This window comes from Heterocephalus glaber, unplaced genomic scaffold (genome assembly GCF_053883595.1).
Source record: "Heterocephalus glaber isolate CG9 unplaced genomic scaffold, H.glaber_assembly_v1.0 deba00001460, whole genome shotgun sequence".
Lineage (NCBI taxonomy): Eukaryota > Metazoa > Chordata > Mammalia > Rodentia > Bathyergidae > Heterocephalus > Heterocephalus glaber.
This window is the reverse complement of record NW_028258307.1, coordinates 11,946,845-11,972,752: the sequence shown is the minus strand read 5'-3', so window position 1 is coordinate 11,972,752 and position 25,908 is coordinate 11,946,845. Positions and strand designations below refer to the sequence as shown.

The following is a 25,908-nucleotide window of genomic DNA, read 5'->3' as shown; positions in this document are numbered from 1 at the left end:
AGCCAGGAAGCCAGGGCCAGAGAAGGACTTGAGTACCCAAGACTCTTGGGGATTCAGAGAAAATTTCCTAAGAATATTGTTGGGATTTTCTGCAAACAATGAAAGCAATGTTTGTTAGGAAAATGGGTAGGAGTCACCAAAATCTAGCTGGGAAAACAATAGAGTCCAAGATCAGACACTGAGAAAAGGAAGACAGGAACAACATCAAAACAGAGTGACTGAAAAGAAAAATCAAATCTGAGGTCCAAATGGATAGGGTGGTGAAAATAAAGCAGGAAAATGTGCAAGCAGAGGTCTAGGATAAGGTGCATGTAACTGGAAGCATTCTGCTGAACAGCATGGCACAGTCAAGCACTGAAATTCTACCCCATTTGGGAGCTAAGAAGGTAAAATGTTAGGTTTGTGGCTAGTGCAAGAAGATATGAGACTTCTCGGTTAAGCACAAAAAGATGTGTTGGGTAAGACCAACGTATGTCCCTTCTGTCTCCTGGGGGTGATTTGTATGGGCCTAGTAGACATCTCCGTGCATAATGTGTTGCATCCCTGTACTTTGGGAATGTACTTTTTAAAAAAATATAATGTGCAGTAAGAATATTTGACATTTGTTCCATGGAGACTATATTCCAAAGCTGTTCACGAGATGAATATCCATAGAAAAAAAATTACTCACCACAAAAGACAGTCAATGCCTCACTGAGTATGCATGCACACCAGTAAGAGCTGCACGGAGAAACACACCCCACCAGAGAGTTATGTGGCTTTCAGTTAAGCATAAATGGAGGACACAGACTGTGGTTTGGTGGTTTGGCATTTTGACCTGAGTATATGACGTAAATCATGATCCTTTTCATGAAGCTAGTCTACTTAGACGATATTATTAACCTAGGACTCAGGAAAGGCAATTGGCTACAATAATTTGATATTGGATTAAGGATTTAGATGTTTATATTTGATAACTGAAAAATGAAAGGAACTATTGAAAAAAGACTGACAACCAGGAAGTAATCAGAGTCATTACCAGCTGACTACTGCCTTTGTTAACAGAGGAAGAAATGCTCAGTCAGGAGATACACTGAGGGTAAATTATGGTGTTTGTGATTATAAAGATTTTGGCTAAAATCCCAGTACAGTTTTTTGAATTGGATCCAGATGATGTCTTTTTAACCCTGCCTACTCTTCCTAAGGCTGATGATTCTAAACTGATAGCAACTCGCTGTTACGTTTTATCGCACTTGGTGGATGTGGTGGAGAGTCAGAACTCTCAAATCCAGAAGGTGGCAGCAGTGAGCAGGGAATTTAGAACTCTGTGGGTGCCTCTATTTCCGGAAGGGTAGCTTCTGAGCTTGCACAGGTAATCTGGATGAAGAGTGAGTGTCCAGGCTCTTAACCATGTTTTGGAAACCACAAAAAAACCCTGATAATCAAGGATGTTTATGTGCTAAACAAGAAGTATGAAGACTCATTCAAGGGTCATGATGGTAGATCATAATTGGATTTTCAGAAGATAAACTAAAAAGAGAATTAAACTGCTCAGCCTTGGAGAGGGAGTGACAGAGAGAGACTCCCCCAAGAGAAGAAGATACGAGAGCGTTCTCTGGGAGTTTAAGGCATTCTTATTCTCTGTAATCCCATGAAAATCTGCTGAATTTTGGGAGTGATAATTTTCTACCTGGATCTTTGGATTACATCAAAAACAGAGCTTGAAATAGGACCTTAGACAGATGACTCTAGGAATCAGAGATGAAGGCATGGGTATAGTGAGAATGATAGAGGGAAATAGCTTTAAAATGGTACATTCTGGGTTGAATATCACTGGGGACAAATAGCATTCACTGCTCTGGACATTCCTACTGAGGAGCCCCATAGTACATACTTTAGAAGTTGTACACCAAAGATCAGGAAGCTAGAGTGATTATCCACCAACTCTTGGTTACTGTGGGGTGAGGGTTATCATGGGGACACTGATCCTTGTACTTTTGGGTTCTGCCTGAGGTGGCTGGAATCTGTCCTGACTGGAGAAAACTCCAAGACATTAAAGGAGGGATTCCATGTGACCCAGACAGGGGAAGCTAGCAATGCACATGAAGCACACTGTGACAGATGTGCTGAACTCTGGATGACCAAGGTGATGAGGTGAGAGGCACCACAAGCATCTGTTATATGCTATAATTTCCTGTTTTTTTCTGCACTAATTTGCATAGAATTTTGTTGATATTGTAAACATCAAGCCTGAAATTTGAGACCCACCTAAATAAAACATTGATTTTTCTATGTTTAGCAATTTTAAATTAATACCTCATTGTGATTTTTTTGTATGTTTTGTGGGGTGATGTTTAACTATCTCACAAGGTAAAAGCACATAATGTTTTGAAGAAAAAAGAGAACTAATCTAATATCCATGTGCCTTCAGTTTAAGAATGAATCAGCTTGGTTGTTTACATTTAAAGAATTATCAGATATATGTCCCATCAGTAGAATTTATTTAACCTAGAACATATTTTGATATTAGATAATATATTTGTTGAAAGTCTTATGAGTTAATTGCAAAATAACAATTATATCTATAGCATTTCTTAACTCAAAAATGTACACAGAGCTTCTTGTGATAAAGTGATAGAAGTAACTTCAAAACATTTTAAAATCATATTTTAAGTAGGTTAGCAATGTCTTTCAATATATTGAGATAATAGCATATACAATTTAAAATATATATTTGATAATTGAAGAAGAAGCACATATAGAAATTAATGGATTTAAATAGTGAGGTTTTGTTCTGCTTTGTCTTCTGAGTTGGTGAAGAAACAGCAGTAATGGAAGTCATACACTGTGTGAGCTGTATGGATTTTTTTTTTTCTGGAACAGGTTTTCTGTTGGCTTTTAACAGTTCATTTCAACATCACCACCACATTTCAAAATTGCACTTAAGGACTTCTCTGAAGTATACACAATATGGGAGATTTTTCACTTTAGTTCTACATTTTAGTCTTAGCCTCTCATTTTCAATTAGGGAAACTCTCCATTTCTGTTTTTAAAATATCAGCATTAATTCAATAATATTAGTCCAAATAAGTTGACAGTAACAGTCCTGATTTTTGTGTAATGTCTATTTCTGTTTCCAAAATATTTTGTTTTGTAGATTGGACTAATCTTTACAATATATTTTTAGGATAGGTGTAGTTCATAAAGTTCATGGTTCATAGAGTTCAGGTGTCTCTGCATGTACATATTTCATAATGTTTAGAGTACAGTTTTATCACTTTAAATTTTTAAATAAATTTAAAAGTATATTTTGTAATGAATATAAAGGATGAATAGAAAAGGCAAAATATGTAGTTTTTTAGAAAGTCTACATAAAAGTCAGAAAGGTGATTACAGATAAAAATTAAAGACAAGATCTGAAGACAATAAGGATTAAACTCAAGAGAACATGAAGGGAAAGTCTAAGTGAATTGCTAAAAAACATACAGAAAAATGATAAAGCATTAGAGACAATATATATTTTAATTTGTCAATAAAATAAATTATAGATATGACAGCAACTACTTTTCTTCAATTATATTTCATTTATTCAGTATCAAATAATTTCTTATGCAAAATGAGACTTTATTTCCAAATATGGAATCACTTAAAAACATCTGTAGGAATATTTTTCCAGTTTGGAGGGTAGATGTGTGATAGAAATATTAAAATATATAGTAGATACAAAATACAGTAAATGTGCATTGCAAACTCAAGAGAATTGTTTCAGTTGTGCTTCCTGTTACCTATGAGTAAGTCAGTATTTCAATTTCCAATTATAATTCTACTAAAATAAAAATTCCAAACCAATCAATTTTTGTAATTTTACTGTTATCAAAAAGTATACATATTATAAATAGAATCCCATCTGATGCAATCAGATTAAGTAATTGAAAAAACACTGTTAGAAGCGTTTTAATAATTTAAAAATAATGTGTAAGCCTTCAGTATTTTATTTTAATTTAATGATATTACTTCACATATATGCCAATATTTTTATTTTTACCCAAGGCCTCTTATTTTAGTATGGCTCTTCTAATTAGGTGCACTCAGTCTTTCTCCAACTACTCACACCACATGTGCATTATTTACACTTCTAGTTTGGTTTAAAGTGAGCACTAAAAGAGAGTCATAATGTAGTCTATGTAAAACATTTTTGCAGAATCTTTCCTACTCACAGTCTTTTAAAATTACTTCCCTCACTTATTTAAATAGTGTTCTTAAACAAACTTACTTTTGTCCGATCTTTCCAAGGAATTTCGCTTGGTTTCCATAAAAATAATAACTCTCATTCAGTACCCACACTTAACTCATTTACGGAGCACTCATTTGGACTCATCATTAACGTATAACAGACATTACACAAATAATAAAATCATTTTAAAGAACTGAGAAGAAAACAACTTATCTCCGATGGCAAGCACAGCGTTTAAGAGATAGCGGAGGAGCACAGAGAACTCGAGGGAGCCTTACAACAGAGAGCTTTTCCCAGGCAACGGGCAGTTTCTGGAATCTGGTCACTTTCGTAGGCAAAGTCAGTTGAGGTTAGGGAGTTGCTGGTGGGATTTCCGATTATGCTAGATGACATTGGTTGGTGGAGGTGGTTCAAAAATGCCTACGCTGGAGATGCCTGGTGTAGGGAGATTATCTCAGAACTGGTCCTCCTGTTCTGCAGCTTCCGCCTTCACACAACAGCTGGAATGAGCTTGTTAAGGTGAGTCAGACTGTGACACTTCCTTGAAATCCTCCACTGGCTTCCATTTTACCGAGCAAGAGGTAATATGCTTACACTAATCTAGAATGTTTGATGCGACTCTGTTTTCTTTTCATTTGTTTGTTTTACTTCTCTAACAGTTTCTCTCCTATGTCTGATCTGCTGAAGTCATGCTGATCTACTTGTTATGCTTCCCCTGTACCAGACTTACTATGACTCAAGGTTTTTATACTGACTGTATTCTTCTAGAAATGCTCTTCCTCAGGTACTCACCATAGTTCTCTATTTCATTTTCTTCCAATCTTAGTAAAATGACAGCATATCTTTGGAAACTATCCTGGATCCTTCATCTAAAATTATAACTCCCTGCAGACTTCAAAATTATTTCTATCTCTTCTCATTTGATCTTACTTTTTAGCACTTCCTACTATCTAACATACCACATACTTTATTGAATTGTTTTAGTTCCTCACTATAGTGTAAACTCCACGAGGAAAAGGATTTTTGCATATTTTATTAATTTTTATTTTTCTAACATCTGGAATAGTGCCTTGGATAAAGTACATGTGCAATAACACTTGAAAAGTTAATAAACAAATTAACTTAATATTTATTTATTAATTATGCCCATGATTTCCACAAAACATATGAATTAATTTCTGATGAAAAGCAAACACATAATACATTCTTATGTTATTCCAAAAGATTCTGGAAGCCAGAATAAATGTTATGATTAATCAAAAATTTCTATAGTCAAACTAGGCTGCAGAATTATTGTTTATTCTAATGTGATCATATATAGTGCTTTTAATATAAACATTAATTTCCATTTCTTATGAAGCCATTTCTTTGAGGATCCCTGTCAGTTCATAGGTAGTAATTTTACACTCACATGTAAAAATCGTGGGTTCTAGGATCCCCTGGTTGAGCATTTTCCAAAATTGAGCTAATTTTAGAAGATGAAAGAAATTTTTGATGTGATTTTGATTTTTCAATTCTCACAAGCATGAGAAGTATCACTTTGAGAAATAGCACATTCCAAATCCCAGCCATTTATATCCATCAGGAAATGGTTGTCATTGCCCCATATTCAAATGATAGCACATCTCTGTACAAAGGACAGAAACTAAGATAATAAAATTGCTGAAACAATACTTTATAGTCCTAACAATAGCTATAGATAAAAGCAGATTTCTGTTCAGTATTCTGTATTGCTATGTTCTCTTTATCATTTGTATCAAAAAAGCACCACAGATATGAAAAGAAAGTCAATGCAAGATATTCCAAATATTGTCTAGAAGATTGTTAGATTGTTTTTCTCTGGATTGTCCTTGTCATGGTGGAAGAAATAATCATGCTTTCTCTGGTTAACTCAGTACTCATACTTCTGTGTTTAAACTTTAGAGGATAGAACACATCTTACTCATTTTTGTCAACTCCCCATTCACAGATAAGAAGTCAAACACAGATAAGAAATTTTAAATATGGAATGTTACTTTATAATCTAATCTTCCAGATTATACTATAATTTTAATGTAATCTGATATGAATATTAAAGTATTTTGTTCAATAAAAATTCATAGCATATACTGAGAATCAAAAATAAATCAAAATATACAAGTTCAGACATTTAGATTAATTTACTTATGGTTCAGAATAGGTAACTAAATTTACTGTGAAAAATGAAGTGATTGATTAAAATTATACATTGAAAGTGATGACAAATTATCTTGGTTATATTGTCTTTAATTCTTATGTTTAGATATGGTTGATATTTTTGCTTTTAAAATTTATGTGTTTCATGGATGTCATACAATAGATTATATTCTTCAGTAGTTTTAAAATGATAAATATTAACTAATTTTAGAAGTTTTATTGAAAGGACTAGAATTAAGACAATTGAATATTCTTGAAATTAATGCACAAAATATATGTTAGCTTCTACTCAGAATGTTTCTGGGGCTTTTCAAGAGAAACTACACTTTTGATTAGATATAAATATTCCAATTCATAAAGCTGGGTTTGGGGATTATGTGGTCAGTTATGGTGGGAAGATTCAAGTTCAGGGTTGAATTTTAAAAGCTAGAAATTTGTGAAATTACTAATATGTACAAGTTCTAGATTCTTTGAGTGTGGTGGAAAATGAGTCTACACATTCCATATTTTAAAAGTAACTTTATTTTGAAAACTGTTTTATTTCTAGCGAAACTGTGAAAAAATATGAGATAGCCTCAAAGTGAAGCATCTTTTATATTTATTATTCATGTACAAATTCATCCATGGTTCAAGTCTCTCATTCTTGTATCTCAATATTTATAGCAAGAGCTTTCACCACTGGAAAATTTAGCTTTGCAAAATACACCTTTTAATTATCTTAAAGGCAAAAGTTTCTACCTTTAAAAGAAGTTCATCTCATTCTTTATGCAAACATTAGAGAATACAGACTTCGTTCTTGGATGACTGTGTGTTTACATTTCCTCTAAAATGGCCCGAAGCCACAGGATTTTAATAGAAAGTGATGTGACAAGCTAATCTCACCTTTTTTTCTTACTGAAAATCTATTTAATTGATGTAGGAGGTGTGAAATGTGTAGTTCATGCATAACTTACAAAAGCTACTTGGCAGTGGAAGGGTTTTATGGTAGTGAGGAGTTTAGAAAGTTTAGTCCTCCTGTGGAATGATAAAAATTTTAGTGGTAAATTGTACTATTTTAATGTGATATTCCTCTTATAGGGATTGTTACTGTGCTGGAACTGAGATCACTCAGAGTAACTGCCTGTATTTGTAGACTTTTCTGATACTATAACAAAAATACTCAGGACTGGGTAACTTCTAAAGAAAAGTTCAAATAAGATTGTACTGGCTTTGTTGAGGGGCCTCCTCATCATACCACTTCATAGTGGATGGCATCGTTTTGGGAATGCATATGAGAGGGAGAGATTATATGGTGAGTCAGGAAGCCAGAGTGAGGTCAGGGACCAGACTTGCTCTTTTTATAACACTTCACTCTCATAAAAACTATGTGGGGTCCCAGAAGAACTGCTTAGTCACTTCGGATTGCAGCACCCCAATGACCTCCCATGAAGCTCTGCCTGGCTAAGTCCCACCTCCCAACATTGCTACTTTGGGAACCAAGCATCCAGTACACTTAGGATATAATCCATACCCAAAACATAGCACTCCCAAAGTCTCCTATCTTCCCATGGTCAAATTTAATTTCCTGACAATATAGTCTGCACTTTCTCCTTTCTTCCCAATGCCCACTCCCTGTCCTACTTTTACCCTACCACCTCTCTGGTGCTTTTACCTCATGGAAAGAGTTTTTCTCGCTGACCTGACATGCCCTGACACAATCATTGCCCAACTTTTTGTCTTTCTTGCCACAGTTAGCTAGTTTTGACCAAATATTTTCTTGAACAGCTCTTGCATTTCAGTGACAGTGAAATAAGCTTGTCAGAAAAATCTGATATTCAGACTGTTAAAATTATTTCTCCTCTTTACCTATGAGTTTTCCCGAGTCCTGGAAATTGGCTTACTAATGCAATCATGAACATTGCAAATATGTTGTTAACTCCAAGAAGTAAATATGGCAAATATTTTACACAATTTGCTTTCTTTTTCAAAATATTAAGGGCAAACATATATTAAAATTAATTTAAAAGAAAACTCATCCAATTTCTCTTTGTAAATGATACCCAATTACATATAATTTCCTGTTGGTGATTAGCATCCTGTATATTTAATATATATCTTTTCTCTTCATAAAATCCCACTGTGTGCACAAACCCATTGTACGTATGTATGTATATGTGTTTGTGTGTGTTCATGTGTGTATATATTTTTATAATAATCGGGTTTAGAAGACTTGTGTGCTCCTGTAGAATGATAAAGTTGCTAATGTCAATTATACTATTTTAATGTGAATTTCCTCCTACATCTATTATTGCTGCCAAAGAACTCAGATATTATATCATGTGTTCAGAAATATATAGTTTTATATTGGTTGAATCAAAAATTACAGAATTGCTATCATAAAGTAATTAATGCACTACAACTTTCTTAGCCAGAGCAATAAAAGAAAGGAACAAAGGCCATTCAAACAAAAAAGAGAATGACAAATTATATCTGCTTGCAGACAATATACTGAGAAAAACACCGCCAAAGAGAAAGACCACCAAAAAACTGTTAGAGCTGATTGATAAATTCAGTAAAATTGCTGGTAACAAAATCAACCTACAAAAATTAGCAGCTTTCCTAAACACTGAGAAACAAATTATGAAAAACATTTCATTTCCCATAACTACAAAAAAATACCTAGGGATGAATTTAACTAAAGAAGTTAATAATTTCTACAGTGAAAATTATAAAACATTGATGAAAGAAGTTGAAGAGGACACAAAAAATGGAAAGCTATCCAATGTTCATGAATTGAAAGAATCAATGTTGTTAAAATCTCCATAATATCTTAAGCAATCCATAAATCCAGTGAAATTCCTATCAAACTACCAATGACATTTTTGAATGAAATAGAAAAAATAATTCTATAATTCATATGAAACCACAAAATTACCTGAAGAGCCAAAGAGATCTTGAGCAAACCAACAAAGCTGGAGGTACCACATTATCTGATATTAAAATATTCTACAAACTGATAGTAATGAAAAGAGAATGATACTGGCATAGAAACCAACCAATAATGTAGTAGAGAATGCAGAAGTAAGTCCATGCATATGCAGCCATTTGACCTTGAACACGGGTACCAGAAATATACACTGGAGAAAAGACAGTCTCTTTAAATGGCCACTGAGAAATGCCACTGAGAAAATGGATATTCACATGCAGAAGAATAAAAAAACCTAGACCCCCAACTCTCACCATGTACAAAAATCAACTCAACATTGATCAGTCACCTTAATATAAGACCCATAACTATAAAAATATTAGGAGAAAACCTAAGGGAAACATTTTAATACATCAGTTTCAGCAGCACCTTGAGACCATAATGTTAAGTGAAATAAATCAAATGCATAAGTTTAAATATCACATGGTTTCTCTTATATGGTAGCACCAAAATATAAATAAAGAGCAAGATAAAAGATAGTAGGAAATAGGGAGATAGATCTACTGCAAAAGGGAAGGGGACCAAGAGGTGGAGGGAACAAGGATGGGGGATGGAGGACAAATAAGAATGAAGATGTATTATGTACATGAACCAACTCACCATGATAAATATAATCATTATGTACTGCAAATATGCAGTAATAAAAGATGAAAACAGTGAAAAATAATGGATGTGTTATGGACACATACCATCTGCCCGTGAGGATTGTCATCTTTATATACTGAAAACATATACTAATAAAATTATAGAAAATTGAAAAAAGAAAGGAACTCAAAATTTACCAATAAAATTTTATCTGCAATGGAACTGAATTCAAAAAGTAAATACATTTCTAAAATGATAATTACATATGTCTTATTAACATTTTCAAATTTATACATACTTTACTAACTAAATGACAGTAGTTTCTATCGTTTATAACACCACATCTTTTTTTTTAAAGGATTCTCTTCTCATGATTATATAAAAATTAGTTTTTAGTTTTCTAGGAAATCTGAACTGCAGTTTTTAAGCCAAATGCAACTGCAATCTATTTGCCCTTTTTAAACAAAATTAAAAGAAATATCTCTGCCTTGTTTTATTTCATGTGCACGGTGGTGGGGGAAGAGCTCTCATTACGATGTCTTTAACAGACTTTAAATCATCAAAGAAAGAATATTATATGAGCACTTTCTCAAACTCTTTATAAGTCAAGTTATAAAGAAAAATTTAAAAAATTATCTTTGTACCCACACAAGTAAGGTTTTAGTCATGAATCAACTCTAAAACAATTCCTTTTTCAGAATTTTTCTTCCAGTATTTTCTATTAAAAATGTAGCATTCTCTTTCCTCTTCTCTGCCAGGGATGTAACACTGCAATGTTCTTCTCAGAGTCATAAAAATTTATTACACCATTTATGCAACCTGGAAGAGTCACAGAAAACAGGGTGTGTACTGAATAGAAAGTGCCAAGTAATCACCTCTCTCTCTTACTTACTTACATAAGAAGTTTTGCTTTTGTTCTTTTTTGGGGGTGGGGCCTGTATTATATTTTATTATATTTTACTTACAAAGAACCTGGGGTCTTTCAACGAATGATTCAGATAAATCCTCATTCACGTAATGGTGCTAAGTTAACTTATCTTGACATTTAAACCACTGGATATTGTAATTGTGCTACATACACTCAACTATTGCTTTGATACTTAGTTGGATCAACATTATATAAGAATATATTCTTTTTTTCTCCTTAAATTTTTTTATTGGTACATTTTAGGTATACAATATGTTTACATTTATCATTGGGTGCTTGTACCTGTACATGATGCATCTTGGTTTTTATTTTTTTCCCCATTACTTGTGTGCCCCTCACCCCCTCCACCCTTCCCTATTTACATAGACTTCTTTTCCATTTTTTTTCTTTTCTCATAATTTTTCCTTTCCCTTCTTTTCTTTCCCCTTCCCCTTCCACCACCTCTATGCCTTTGGACCTTTTTCTATTTCAAAGTATTAATTATTTGTTATTAATCCTTTTAATCCTTATTTACACTTTCAGTTTCTCACAACAGAGAAACTATTCAGTATTTACACATGTGTCCTATTTATTTCACTTAAGAGTATGGCCTCAATATGCATCCATTTAGCAATAAATGACTCTAGTTTCTCATTCTTTATGGCTGAGTAGTACTCTATTTTATAAAAAAAAAATCCACATCTTTTTTATCCAGTTTCCACTTGATGGGCACTTGGGCTGTTTCCAAGCTTTAGCTTGCTTTTGTTCTTTAAGATATTGAGTACTATTCTCTTCTTTCAACAGTACATTGTCCTTTGTCCCAGTTCTTTATTCACATGCACACTTATGAATCTCCTGTGATTAATGGCTTAGTGATAGATTGTGTCATGCTGTTTTCCCGTTTCACTTCTGAGCAAGCTTTCATCTTCAAATCCTTTGCTAGGCTCTTTCTCTTGCTACCTTGTTTGGCTTGCTGAGACTGTGAAATCTCTAATGTATGTGGAACTACAGTCCCCATTTCTCACTGCCTGTTTCAAACTCTGTCCATAGTGTTTTATTTGTGGTGGCCTCACCTCTTAGGATTCTGGCTGTACCTGCTGGCTCATTTCCTTCATGGATTCCTGCCCAGCTTTCATGGAACTGTAATTTTTAATTGGAGTTGGAAAACCAAAAGAGTAATAGGGTTCCAGGAGAGACCTTCTGATGGCTTTAATGATCAGAAGTGTTGTCTTCAGACTAAATCTTGTGTTTTTGAGATGGGGTAGAGCAGAGCAGGGGGAGAAATAAGTTTTGATCTATGTTGAGGAGGATATTTTCACATATCAAGGGTTGTGGGCTACTGTTCATGATTTCAGTTAAATGTCATTCACCTTGTTTTCCACAAGATTCTAGTATATTAGTAGAATATACTATGTCAATGTCTAGATTATGTCTAACAATCCACATTGGTCATGTTTTGAGGTTTTTTTAAAAAAAATTTTCTCAGATTCTTTTATTGGTACATTTTAGGCATACAATACATTTACATTTAGCATTGGGATCTTGTACCTTTACATGATATATCTTGGTTCTTATTTTTCCCCATTTCCTGTCCTCCATTCTCCATTTACAAAGACTTTGTTTCCATTTTTTTCTTTTCTCATAATTTTTTTCCTGTCTTTTCTTTCCCCTTCCCCTCCCACTTCCTCTATCCCTTTGGACCTTTTCTTCCTATTTCACATAGTCAGTTATTCATTTTAATCATTATTTACACTTTCAGTTTCTCACACTAGAGAAACTATTCAGTATTTACGTGTGTCCTATTTATTTCACTTAAGACTATGTCCTCAATATGCATCGATTTAGCTATAAATGTTTCTAGTTTCTTGTTCTTTATGGCTGAGTAATACTCCATTTTATAAAAAACCACACCTTCTTTATGCAGTTTCCAGTTGATGGGCACTTGGGCTGCTTCCAAGCTTTCGCTATTATGAACTGTACCGCTATAAACATAGGTGCACATATATCACTGTGGTATGATTCTTTTAATTCTTTTGGGAAGACACCCAGCAAGGGAATAGCTGGGTCAAATGGAAGCTCCAGCCCTAGTTCTTTGGTGTATCTCCATACTGATTTCCAAAGTGGTTACACCAGTCTCCACTCCCACCAACAATGGAGAAAGGTTCCTTTCTCCCCACAACTCCGCCAACATTGTTATCGGTTGATTTCTTGATAGCAGTCATTCTTTCTGGAGTGAGGTGGAATCTCAGTGTTGTTTTCATCTGCATCTCTCGAATGACCAGTGATGTTGAACATTTTTTCATATGTTTCTTTGCTGCTTTTAATTCTTTTAGAAATGTCTGTTCACTTCAGATACCCATTTTTTAATTTGGTCTTTAAATTTTGGGGGTCTGATGGGGGGGTCGAGGAGGAGACGCCAGAAGTAGCAGTGCTATGGGTCCGAGCAGGGGGTATTCACCACCTGCCGCGTCCACCCGTGCAGCGGCAAGAGCAAAGGCCCGAGGGGGTGGGCGTGGTGGCCCCCTGAACACAAGCCCCTCACTTCACTCTTTGTGCCGAGCGATGCCTCCTCGCTCCTCTCCACCAGCTGCAATGAGTGAGCGCCTCCACCCCAGGAAAAGGAGAAGGAAGGGCAATGAAGAAGATAATCATCTCCCACCCCAGAGCAAAAGGAGTAGTAGAAACCCTGTCTTTCAGGATTCCTGGGACACAGAGTCTTCAAGCAGTGACAGTGGCGGGAGCAGCAGCACCAGCATCCATAGCCCAGACCGGGCTAGTGGGCCAGAGAGTGTCTTAAGCCAGGTCATGCCCGGATCCAGCCCCAACGCTCCTCAGCCCATGCCTGAGCAGTCTGCCCTGTGCCAAGGCCCTTACTTCCACATCAACCAGACCCTGAAGGAGGCCCACTTTCACAGCCTACAGCACTGAGGACGGCCTCTGACATGATGCACCGGAAGTTTCTTACCTTCTGTGAAGGGACAGTGCTGTGCAGATTTGATACTTCAACTTACGATTTGTTTTGAAAAATTGCACGCAGAAAAACCTGCCTATTGGCTTTTCAGTCTATTTGAAATAACAGGTTAACAGGCAATTGTTTACTTGTGGTTCTGCTGCACCATTGCAATTTCAAAGGGGCTTCAAAGCAATTTTTTATAGGATTCTTTTGAGGGAGGGTATCAGATCCATGTCAAGGTAGTGGTTTGAGGCAATTTCATCTGTGTGTCACATCCATAGTGTGTCCAATTCAGACTGATTTCTCAATCTGTCATCTAGAAGTTCTACTTTATGTAAAAGGATCTTTTAAAAGTGCGGGATCTTCAATTTTTTTAATTCAATAAACTAGGGAAGAGTATCTAGTTTCCATGAAAAAAAAACTTGTTTTCCAAAAGATAGGAAGCTTGATTCAGTCTTGCACTGAAATTAATTGCCATACTACCTCTTAGTATATAGACATCCTATGGAAAGTACTCTGTCTGTTTTAACAGAACAATCAGATCCAATTTACTGTGGAAGTGATGCACCCTCCCTAATGGCGGTCTCCACTCTTCGTTATATATTTGTACTTCCAGGGAGAATGTCCTTCAGACTCTTGGATAGCCAGATAACTTCTACATCACTATTCCTCCAGAGTCTGCACCTCAGACTTTACTAGAAAATACTGCACGGTTCTGAAAGTTAAAGAATATTGATGACTTTTTGTCCTACTTCAAGCTTGTAAGTTGTACCAGCAGCTTATGTGACCTTATATCATTCCATCTTGTAGTGTCAATAGCTAAGGCTTAGATGAATGCTGATAAAGCATAAACTAGCTGAACTGATGTCCAAAGTAACAAACAGTGAAGTCACCCCCCAACAGGACAAGGGGATCACATTCCATTGCTGACTCTGGAATTGTATGGCTTAGAAGTGAGCAGAGGCACTGTCCAGAAAACAATACAAGAGTATTTAAGGAGATGGGCATGTTCCTGTGTTATTTTGTCATACCTGAGAGCCAGTCAAGTATGAATAATGAAGGTGAGGATGTTTCATCTTTCTCACTGATGAGCTGTCTGAAGAGGAGAGTGCCAGGGGGCCAGCCTGCCATTGGCTGTAGAGGAAGTGCCTTAGAGTCCACCTGAAGCCTCTGCCTGCTCCCCTTCTGCTCCCTCTGCACTGCAGTCCATGCCCCTCCATTTGGAAACCACACTCCACACACAGCCCAGCTGAGATGCTTGGATGCCTCTAGTAAGAGGACTTTGCTCTTTGTCAGGGTTGAAAAGGATGTGGGGAACGGCATGGGGTTCTGTTACCTGACAACTCAGATCTTGAAAATGAAGACTGTTCCAGAAGAGAGTAAGATTCACCGAGTTTCCACAGTCTGTTCCTCTAATATGGATAGAATATAAAGGCCAGTAGCGGGATGTGGAAACTAGTGTTATGGGGGAATAGTTACAGCACAGGCCATGCTTAAAGACCATGGGGTTTTGACAGAGAGTTTGTTATCTTTTTAAAAATTCTTTACTAACTCTCATCCTGATTTTAAAACCAGATGTTTGACAAGAACTTTGGATCTTAATGGGTTTGATGGCAGGGAATATGCAAAGGACATGTTGCTAACATTTTTGTCTAACAATAAAAGAAACAACAACTGAATGCTCTTAAGAGGACAAGCTGAGCTCTCAATCAGACCTGTATATAACACAATTCAGAAACACCCAGGATGTCTCCTTCAGGCTTAATGGATGGCACCCTACTGAAACAAAATGTGTATTAAGAAAATGTAAAAATGGAGGAAGCAAACTCATTTCCCACTCAACTAAAAGATATAGAAGGTGAAACCATCACCAGGAAGAAAGGATTTTCCCCAGATTAGTACACTCAATGCTGGGTTTGCAGTTACCCTTCTTACTCTACTTAATGCAAGAAACCATCTTCATCCTGTTTGCACATCATCTACAGCCTTGCAGTGTGGGATACATTTCTATTATACTACTACTTGGTAGTGTCAACGGGCATATGTTAAATCTTCTATTGGTTCAGGCTAATAAAACTTTGTATTTCTCTATTGCACCGCCATTAAAAGCAGCATTAGTGCATTTTGTCAAAAAAAATTGGGGGGGGGTCTGATTTTCAGTTCTTTATATATTCTAAATAGTAGTCCTTTGTCTGAGGTACTGCAGCTAAAATTTTTTTCCCACATTGTAGGTTGTCTCTTAGCTCTGGTGGTGGATTCTCTTGCAGTGCAGAAGCTTTTTAATAAGATGAGATTCCAGCTGTTGATTCTTTTTGCTAGTTCCCATGCTACTGAGGTTTTGTTCATAAAGTCTTTTCCTATGCCAATGTCTTCAAGAGTTCTAGCTAACTTACCTTCGAATTTGGAAGTGTTGCTTTTCTTCCAATTTCACTGAACAGTTTAAAGAGTAATGGCAATAGTTCTTCTCTAAATGTCTTGTAGAATTCAGCAGTGAAGCCACCAGGACCTGGACTTTTCTTTGTTGGTAAATTTTTAATTACATTTTCAATTTCACTGATTGTAATTGGAGTGCTTAGAATTTTTATATCTTCTTCATTTAACTTTGGCAATTCGTATGTATCTAGGAATCTGTCCATTTCTTCTGTGTTTTCCGTTTTATTAGAGTACAGGTTCTCAAAGTAGGTATTGATGATATTCTGGATTTCTGCTGGACCTGTTGTGACTTCACCTTTTTCATTCTTAATTGCATGGATTTGAGCCTTTTCTTTCCTTTTTTTCTTCTTTCCTTTTTTTTGATAAGGTTGGCTAAGTGTTCATTGATTTTATTTATTCTTTTGAAAAACCAACTCTTCAATTCATTGATTATTTGTATATTTCTCCTAGTCTCCATTGCATTGACTTCTGCTCTGATCTTTATAATTTCCTTTCTTGTAAGAGCTTTGGGCTTGTCATTCTCTTCTTTTTCTAAGAGCTTGAAGTTCGGCATTAGGTTGTTTATTTGAGCTCTCTCTGTTTTCCTAATATGGACATTCACTGCTATGAATTTCCCTCATAGAACTGCTTTCATTGTTTCCCATAGATTACTGTATGTTGTACTGGCATTATCATTTACTTGTAGAAACTGTCTAATTTCTTCCTTAATTTCCTCTGTGACCCATTGGTTGTTCAGGAGAGTGTTATTTAATTTCCACGTGTTTGTGGGGGTTTTGTGATTTTTTATGCTATTGATCTCCTATTTTATTGCACTATGGTCTGATAATATACAAGGAGTAACTTCAGTTCTTTTGCATTTACTTAAACATGCCCTATGAGCTAGCATGTGGTCCATTTTGGAGAATGACCTGTGTGCAGCTGAAAAGAATGTATATTCTGATTTGTGGGGTGGAACACTCTGTAGACATCTATTAAGTCCATTTGTTCAAGAGCTTGGTTCAGTTCCAGAATTTTGTTGTTGATTTTTTGTCTAGATGATCTGTCTATTTGTGACAGTAGGGTATTGATGTCCCCCACTAAAATAGTATTAGTGCTCTTTTAGTTTTTCATGTCCATTAATATTTGTTTTGTATGGTTGGGGGCATTTGTATTTGGTGCATATATATTTATGAATGTCATCTCTTCCTCTTGGATTGTTTCCTTCACAAGGATGTAGTGACCATCTTTGTCTCTCACTTAGTTTTGGTTTGAAATCTATTTTGTCTGCAAATAAGATTGCTACCTCTGCTTTTTTCCAGGTCCCTGTCATATGGAAAACTGTTCTCCATCCTTTTACTTTCAGTCTATGAATGTCTTTTTGAATTAGGTGTGTTTCTTGTATACAGCATTTTGTCAGATTTTGCTTTTAATCCACTTTGCCAGTCTATTTCTTTTGATTTGTGAATTGAGGCTATTAACATTGATGGTTATAATTGATATATATATTGACTCATCCTTGTCGTGATGTTTTACTTTTGTGGGCTCTTTTATTTTTTATTTTTCCCCTCTCCCTTTAGTTTCATGCCTTGCCTGGTGGCTTCACTGTGTTGGGCCTCGTGGAGTTGTGACTTTTATTGTCTTTTTCTAGGATATTGTTTAGAATTGGTTGGAGTGCTGGTTTGGTGTTCATGAAATTTCTCAGTTGTTCTTTGTCATGGAAGTATCTAATTTCTCCACTGATTTTGAAAGATAATTTTGCAGGATACAACAATCTAGGTAGGAAGTTATTTTCTTTTAGGGCTTGAAGTACTTCACTCCAGGCTCTCCTTAACTTGAGTGTTTGTGTTGAGAAGTCTGCTGTGATTCTGATCTGCTTTTCTTTGTATGTGATTTGTTTCTTTTCTCTAACTGCTTGTAGGATTTTGTTTTTCTGTTGGATTTTTGAGGTCTTGACTGTTATATGTCTAGGTGTAGCTTTTTTATATTGTAGCTAGTTGGAGTTTTATATGCTTCACTTATCTGTATGTCAAATTCTCTACCTCTGTCTGGGAAGTTTTCTACTATTACTTCTGTGAACAGTTTTTTAATGTCATTTGTACTTTCTCCTGCTTTTTCTTGGACTCCTGTCAGTCTTATGTTATTCTTCTTTGCATCATCTAGCAGCTGCTGGATTGATTTCTTGTGGTCCCTTACTATTTTTTTAAAAATCTCTGTTTTCATGGTAACTAACTGCAATCCTGTGTTCTATATCTGATATTTTATCTTCACATTTGCTCAATCTGCTGTGAATACTTTCAATGGAGTGTTTAATCTCCTGGATATCTGTTTGAATCTGTATTGTGCATTCCATTCTTTCCTATGTTGGGCGATCATGGTTTCCATTTCTTTCTTATGCTGGGCATTCATGGCTTCCAGCATGGTTTTGAACTCATCTATTTTTTTTCTTCAGTTTCTGTTCTAGAGCCTCTACTCATGTCTTTCATTCTGCTTACCATCTGTGTAGTTATCTGGGAAATTATTTCTGTTTTGAATTTTTCTAGAGCCTCATTCATCTTTTTTGTTACTTCCTGTTCTATCAGTTCAGGGTGTCCAAGTGGTTGATTATCATATTTTTCCACCTCATTTCCCCCAGAATTTGCCTTTGGTGAGCTGGAAGTCTGTGTCTGTGTCCTGCCAAGGTGTCTTCTCATTTTTAATTCTGTTGTTGGTGCAGTTTTTTTGTTTGTTTGTTTTAATTCCTGGGCTGATATTCCAATATTTTTTATTGTGAGTATCTTTATTACTTGTGTTTAGAGGCCCAATGGAGTGATTGCTTCTCAGAGATATCTTCCAGGTATAGCTAGACTTTTTAGGCTTTGAGTCTCCAATGACTCTTAGGCAATCTTGTTTTCAGTATACCAGGAAGGATAACTGATTAGATCAATCATGACACCTTTGCCCAATTGACACAATCAGCATCAACAACAGCATCAAACACAGCTTAGAAAATGACAATTTGTGGTAGCAGCTAATCTCTCATTTTTACCCATGCAAGCTAGATCAAAATCTAGGGCCAACTCCAAATATGTTTGTAGTAAGTAAACCCTTCAATATGGCAAATTTACTCTTTTGAATAAGGATTTAGCAGGGGTTGGTGAGGGAGGAGTAGAGAGATAGAGGGAGAGGGAAAGGTTAGAGATGAGGCTAGCGGACATGGGAAGATCACACAAATTGTGGGGATCTGTTGAAGGCAGGAGAAGACAGAGCAAAAGAACAGAGACAAGTGCAGAACAAACTGACAATAGGGGAGCTAGAAATTGTATTTCCCTTCCTCTAAAAGTGACAGTTGAGAGGACAGAGAGAGAAAAAAAAATCAGAATGGGACAGGAACAGGAACAAACAGGGAGAGAAATATAGAGACAGAAAGTATAGAGAGAGAGAAAAAGAAAAGAAAAAAAAATATATATATATATAAGACAAAACAACAAACAAAATCTCCCTCAGGATATGTCTCTGCTGTCTTGGTAGGCAATGTGGGTAGCAGTGTGTGGGTCTTAGTTGATTATTCTCAGGAAGCCAGCTGTAGTCTACTGAGATTCAGGCTGATTTCTGGCTGCAAGGTCCAAGTTGAAGTCCCTGACCTCCTATAGGATGAAACTCTGCAAAGTTCAACCGCAGGTTGCAGCTGTCCTCCCTGCTATGCGAGTCCAGGTTTCTATGGGAGGTGCTGATTCCACCAACTTACCAACCACGATGGTCCAGTGAGCTTTTACTGAAGTTTTTCTTCACTTTTCCAGTGGGCTTCAATTTTCATTGAGGAGTGTGAGAAAGGCCCTCTCTGTTGTTCACTTATGCTCTATCTTCTGGGGCTCATAACCATGGCTTTTATGTTACCCCTGGCGCCTCTGCTGTGAAGATTCAGATGCTGCACAGCAACCACACTGCATTGTTCGGCCAGGCACGGGCTGCGGGCCTCGGCACGACCAGGGTCTCAGACCTGTTTTGAATTTTTTAAAATGTCATTTTTAATATTTTATGCTGTTTTAACTGGAAAACTGATGAAGCCCTTTGGGAACTGTTAATGAGACTCACCAGCCTCTGCTTTTTTTCTCTTGCTCCATTACTAGGTATAAATTGTAACCTGTTTTGATACCTACTTGATAAGCCCATGGCCTTGGAAAGAGCTCATGATTTTTCCAAGCATTAGTTTTAGTCGGAAGAGTGAAAATACTAATATATATCTCATAGATTAATTGTGAGTATCAAATAAGATCTGGAAGCATCTGAAAAAATGGTCTATCTTAGCATTTGTCTTAATAAGTATTAACCATAATAATAGTGATTCCATAAACAGAGGTGAAGTGATATGATTCAATAATTTATATAATATCTATAAATGACTCCAAATAATTAGACTTAAAATAATAGAACTGTTCCTCAGAAACGCAGGTAGCAATACTGTCTCAAGTTTGTAGGCTATCAGTGGGCCGCTCTGCTAACAATGACAATATACTCTCTCTCTCTTCTGACAACTGCGTGATCAGTTGCCTGCATTTGAGAGACATGGCTAATCATGGAACCCCACAGACCTTCCTAACCAGCACGAAGGTAGTTTCATGAATTTAGAATTTTTAGCAGAGCTCTCTTTCTGACTGTATTAATAAGCCATGAGTATCACAGAAAAACACATTTTGAAAAATATGATTTAAAGCCTGATTGTGTCTTACCTCAAAGTACTCCATAGGATTATGTAGATTTAGAAATTGGGTAGTGTTAGGTTTCTAAAGACCTGACATACAAGAAATAGTCTCATTACCTTTAGTGACTTTTCTAATATTAAAATATTATGGCTTGAAATTTATAGGCCATCAAAGAAAATATTTGGACAGTTCTCGTGGCAATATCTAGAGTTAATTAGATACTGAGTATTTAATGGCACCAAGTAAAGCGGGAACAGCCATGATTTTCATAGAAGTTACTTTGACATTTTAGGTAATTCCAAATAATATTTATATTCATTTTGTTCACTTTTTCTTTCCAAAAATAAAGAAAAATCCTTTGCATTTTGGTTTCCTGTTGTTCTGATAGCACTGTGTACAAAACACCTACTGTGTAATATCTTGCCAGATACACTTAGAATTGACATATTTTGTTAAACATTAAATAGAAATATAATTTTATGTATAGTGCATAAAAAATGACATTTTGGGGACTTCATTTTAGGAATCAAACTCTTACTTTGTTTCTCAATAACTAGTAAAATACAAGAGGAATTATCTAACATTGACTGTTCATAAATAAATTGGAAAATTAACAAGAAATATTTTCATTGGCCTTATTCACTTTTAGCATTCCATTTTATTTACAGCATTATTTTAAGATAAAGGCCAATTTTAATGTGGCCACTTAAAGCATTTCCTTAGAAATAGTAAGTACAGTATTTTTCGAGGCATCCTTGTGAGAGTGACATTGTCTTTAAACCCTGCGTGGCAATCACTGAGGAACTGCTGTGATGCCCAGGGAGTTCAGGGTGACCTCGAAATCCAACTACTTCATTAAGATCATCCAGCTTTTGGATGATTATCCAAAATGCTTCATTGTGGGAGCAGACAATGTGGGTTCCAAGCAGATGCAGCAGATCCTTATGTCCCTCCAAGGGAAGGCTGTGGTGATAACGGGCAAGAACACCATGGTGCACAAGGCCATCTGAGGGCATCTGGAAAACAACCCCGCTCTGGAGAAACTGTTACCTCATATCCTGGGAAGCATGGGCTTTGTGTTCACCAAGGAGGAACTCACTGAGATCAGGGATATGCTACTGGCCAATAAGGTGTCAGCTGCTACCCATGCTGGTGCCATTGTGAAGTCACCATGCCAGCCCAGAACACTGGTCTGGGACCTGAGAAGACTTCCTTCTTCCAGGCTCTGAGCATCACCACTAAAATCTCCAGGGTGCACCATTGAAGTCCTAAGTGATGTACAGCTGATTAAGACTGGAGACAAAGTGGGAGCCAGTGAGCCCACCCTCCTGAACATGTTCCCTAATTTCCTTTGGGCTGATCATTCAACAGGTGTTTGACAGTGGCAGTATCTACAACCCTGAAGTGCTTGACATTACAGAGGAAGTTCTGCATTCTCGCTTTCTGCCCCCTTCAAATCAAGTGGTGGATACACCACTGAGTCTCACGTCTTGCATAGTCCTGGGTCAGCATGTCTGTAGGTAGGTCTCTGGTTCAGTGAATTAAGGATAAGAAAAGAGGAATTCGTCTGTAAGGGACATTATTTGTATCTCTCATTAAGAAAAGGGACATGTAACACAGACATGCATCCTCCTACAAACTAAGTCAGCTACTGCATCAAGTAATTCAGGGGTTATCTCTAGATCATAAGATTAGGCAGTTGATAAATCTGAGTTCAACTCCTCACTCCCTCAGTAATGGACTTGTACTGGTCACTTAATTCCTTTGTCTTTTCTCAGTTTCCTCTCCTGTTAGATAAAGAGATGATGCATCATGCACATGGCAAAGCAGTGTCATAATAGATCCCATCTCTACGTTCTAATCTTCTGAAGTTGTCTGAATTACTGATTTTAAGGTTGGGGGCCATATATGTGTTCAGCAGAAAAGAATGCCAGGGTTACTCTGATGTCTGCCACAGCAGAAAGAAGGGACAGATGTTTTTTGACTACCATGTATGTTTCTAACTATAACTTCCAAGGCCTTTTATTTTGTGACCTCTAAGATTTGCTTTCCTTCTTGTTCTTTTATAAAAGAATTTACTCTTGGGCCTGGGATTTAGCTCAGTGGCCCTGCACCTGCCTTGCAAGCACAAGGTCCTGAGTTCAATCCCTGGTACCAAAAAAAAAAAAAAAAGAATTCACTCTTGATCTTTCACTACTTTATTTAAAAAATAACCAGGGTATGAGATCAGCCTTGGGAAATCTAGCTCCTTCTCATGAAATATTAAAAATTTTACAAAGTCTTGGCCTGGCACAGACTGTACCTACAGTGATGCTACTGCTCTCTTCATTAGTCACCATGACAGCCCAAGGCTCAACTCTAATAAAAGGTTCTTGTAGAAGTTTATTGAGCAACTGCCCATCAACCTATTCAACCAAACACTCAGAAATTTGAGAATTAGAAAGCGATATAGTTTAATCATTTTTAGTGTGATAAGAATTATGGACATTTAATACCCTTAGATCAGAATACAAACACTGGGACAGACATGCTACAATGGAGTGTAGTGAAAGATACTAGGCAAAAGTACCCTTTGCTCTGATGTAAGAATGGCTAGGGACATATTTAATCCTAACTGATGTCTTAGCACCCTTCACTCTTGCCAGACTAGACTACAGGGCTGCCATTCTTGTTAATGAATACGAACCATTTGTTTCAGCCTCTTGTGATGATGGGATGATGGGGTGGGGAAGACCCCAACTAAACACAGCACTTCTTAATTGTATTTCAGGTCACAGCACAAACCAGTGTCAATTTTTATCAAAAGACTGTTCAAACATGATTTATAGGGCTGTACCCTTTAGTCATCTTGGTGCCTTTAGACTTTTATGTCCATTGTTAAGATTACTCATCTGAATAGAGCCTTCTACTTTTGTGTTTTGGGTATCAAGGATCGAACTCAGGACCTTTTGCTTGCAAAGCAGGTGCAGTGCCCCTGAGCTAAATCCCAGCCCCTCCACTTTTTTATTTTGCATGATGGTGCCAAGAATTGAGCCCAGGGTCTCACATTGCTAAGTGAAGTATGGGGAAGAAATAAAAAGAAGGTAGAAAAGAGACAAAGAAATTTAAAATTTAAAATTACACCTTCAGGAAAAACTGCAATTCAAAACAAGCCTTTTCCTCTTCCAGGAAACTCACTCAAAATTTTTTTTAATGTCCTTTTACAATAAGCCTATAAATTTGAGCACTACATCTGTCCTTTTCACCTATAAATTGTGCTTCCTCCATCCCTAAGAAAGCAGCAATATTGGTGGACAAACTTCAAACAAACATAGATAGCTTGTATTGTAACCTGACAGTGAGAATACACATTTTGATCACCCACCTCGAAAATACACTTTAAATGTAGCCCACTCCAGCTTGTCACGTGTCTCATTTCTCCAAGTACCTACACTTCATTCTTGAGTGCATCCTTAAATAAGCCCTTCTTATGTCTCTTTTACTGACACACCCTGAATCCTTTTGCTGTGAACCCACAAACTTATTTCAAAAGTCAGTGAACCTACAAACTTATTTCAAAAAGGTGAAATAGGTCCCTTTTTTCAGCCTCAGGGACCTAACAGACTAAACCCAGTGACACTAAGCACATGCTCTTATCAATGAGCAACACTGTCCAGTTCAAATAGGTCACTCCTGATTTCCCTCCATGTTCTGTACTTGTGCTTGTCTCTCTCACTGTATTTCCATCATTCATACCAGCCATAAATACAATTGGGCTCCCATCTAACTTCTATAACATCTATTACCTAATCAAATAATAGCTATTCTAACCTCTCCTTTTCTCCACCCTGATTTCTCACTAACTAGGTTGAATCTCAGTTTCACCATTTATTAATTACATGATTTTGGATAATTTCCCTAACTACGTGGGCTTCTATGGCTTCATCTGTTAAGTGAGAAGGACCACAGCCCTCACAAGTTGTTATGAAGGTTCAATATGTCAGTATTTTTCAAGTGCTTAGATGCTTTGAGAAACAGAGTTATGCAAATGGTCACTAAATAAAAATGAAATAACACCAACTTATCTCTGTGTGGGTGGAACAGGTTGGTGTTTTGCTCAATAAAACCAAGTCCTTCATTATCTGAAAAAGCCATTTCTGCTCATTTTGTCTCTGCACTGCAGATAAACAATCACTTAGCTTTATTCACTTAGGTATCTGCACTACAGGTTTTATTTTACTTTCAAGTCTCACCATCATTCTGGACTAGAAAATGAACAACTCATCCAATAATATGACTTTGTATAATTTCTATAACTTTCTCTACTCCTTCAACTACAGCAGTATCCCCAAGCCAGCACCACTAGCCACACCACAAGAATGACTTTTGTGTGAAGATGTGCAGTTTTTGAACAACACAAAAATTCTGGACAAGTGATCCACAGCTGAAATCCACAGAGCCTGAACTAAAGAAGAAAACCTCTTTTAACAGAGCCCTGACCCCATGCTACATCAGTGTCTTTCTATCCCTCAAATCTATCAGTCACTTCACATTCAATGGCCTTGCAATTCCACTGTCTTAATACAACATACTACGCTTCCTGGTTATTCACTTACCATATGCCTTACACCCACCATTTGAGCTCATGAAGAATGCAAACCTGTCAACTGTATTCTCTCTTCTTATCTATCAAAACCTTTTTCATATTACATCCTTTCCAATATAATTTGGAATTGATGAATAAATGCCTAGACATAAATTCCCCAAGTTCCTATATTATTTTAACACTAACCAGAAAAATATTTATTTTATGGCTGACTCCATTTCAAATATACCCTTTCACTTTATCCATATCTGTTCATAAAGGACTATGTAAGACTGGAGCTTGGAGAGTCTTACACATTAGGACACACTGGCGACAGATGAAGTCACAGTCATTCATATGAAAAGAGCATAACAACATATCTCTCACCGCTCTTCACTTCCATTCTTTGCATTTACTATAAAAGTTTTTTTCCTCATTATACTCAAACTGCAAAC

At 36.5% G+C, this 25,908-nt stretch overlaps 2 pseudogenes across 1 annotated transcript; both read left to right on the top strand.

Moving 5' to 3' along the window:
* The first annotated feature begins 13,245 nt into the window (after positions 1-13,245).
* LOC101697848 (protein VCF1 pseudogene) lies at positions 13,246-13,791 on the top strand (annotated as a pseudogene).
* A 7,910-nt stretch (positions 13,792-21,701) lies between these two features.
* On the top strand, positions 21,702-25,628 carry LOC101698222 (large ribosomal subunit protein uL10-like; annotated as a pseudogene). Its single transcript, XR_015453335.1, has 2 exons — positions 21,702-22,409; positions 25,209-25,628. The product of XR_015453335.1 is annotated as a large ribosomal subunit protein uL10-like (transcript).
* The last annotated feature ends 280 nt before the right edge of the window (positions 25,629-25,908 follow it).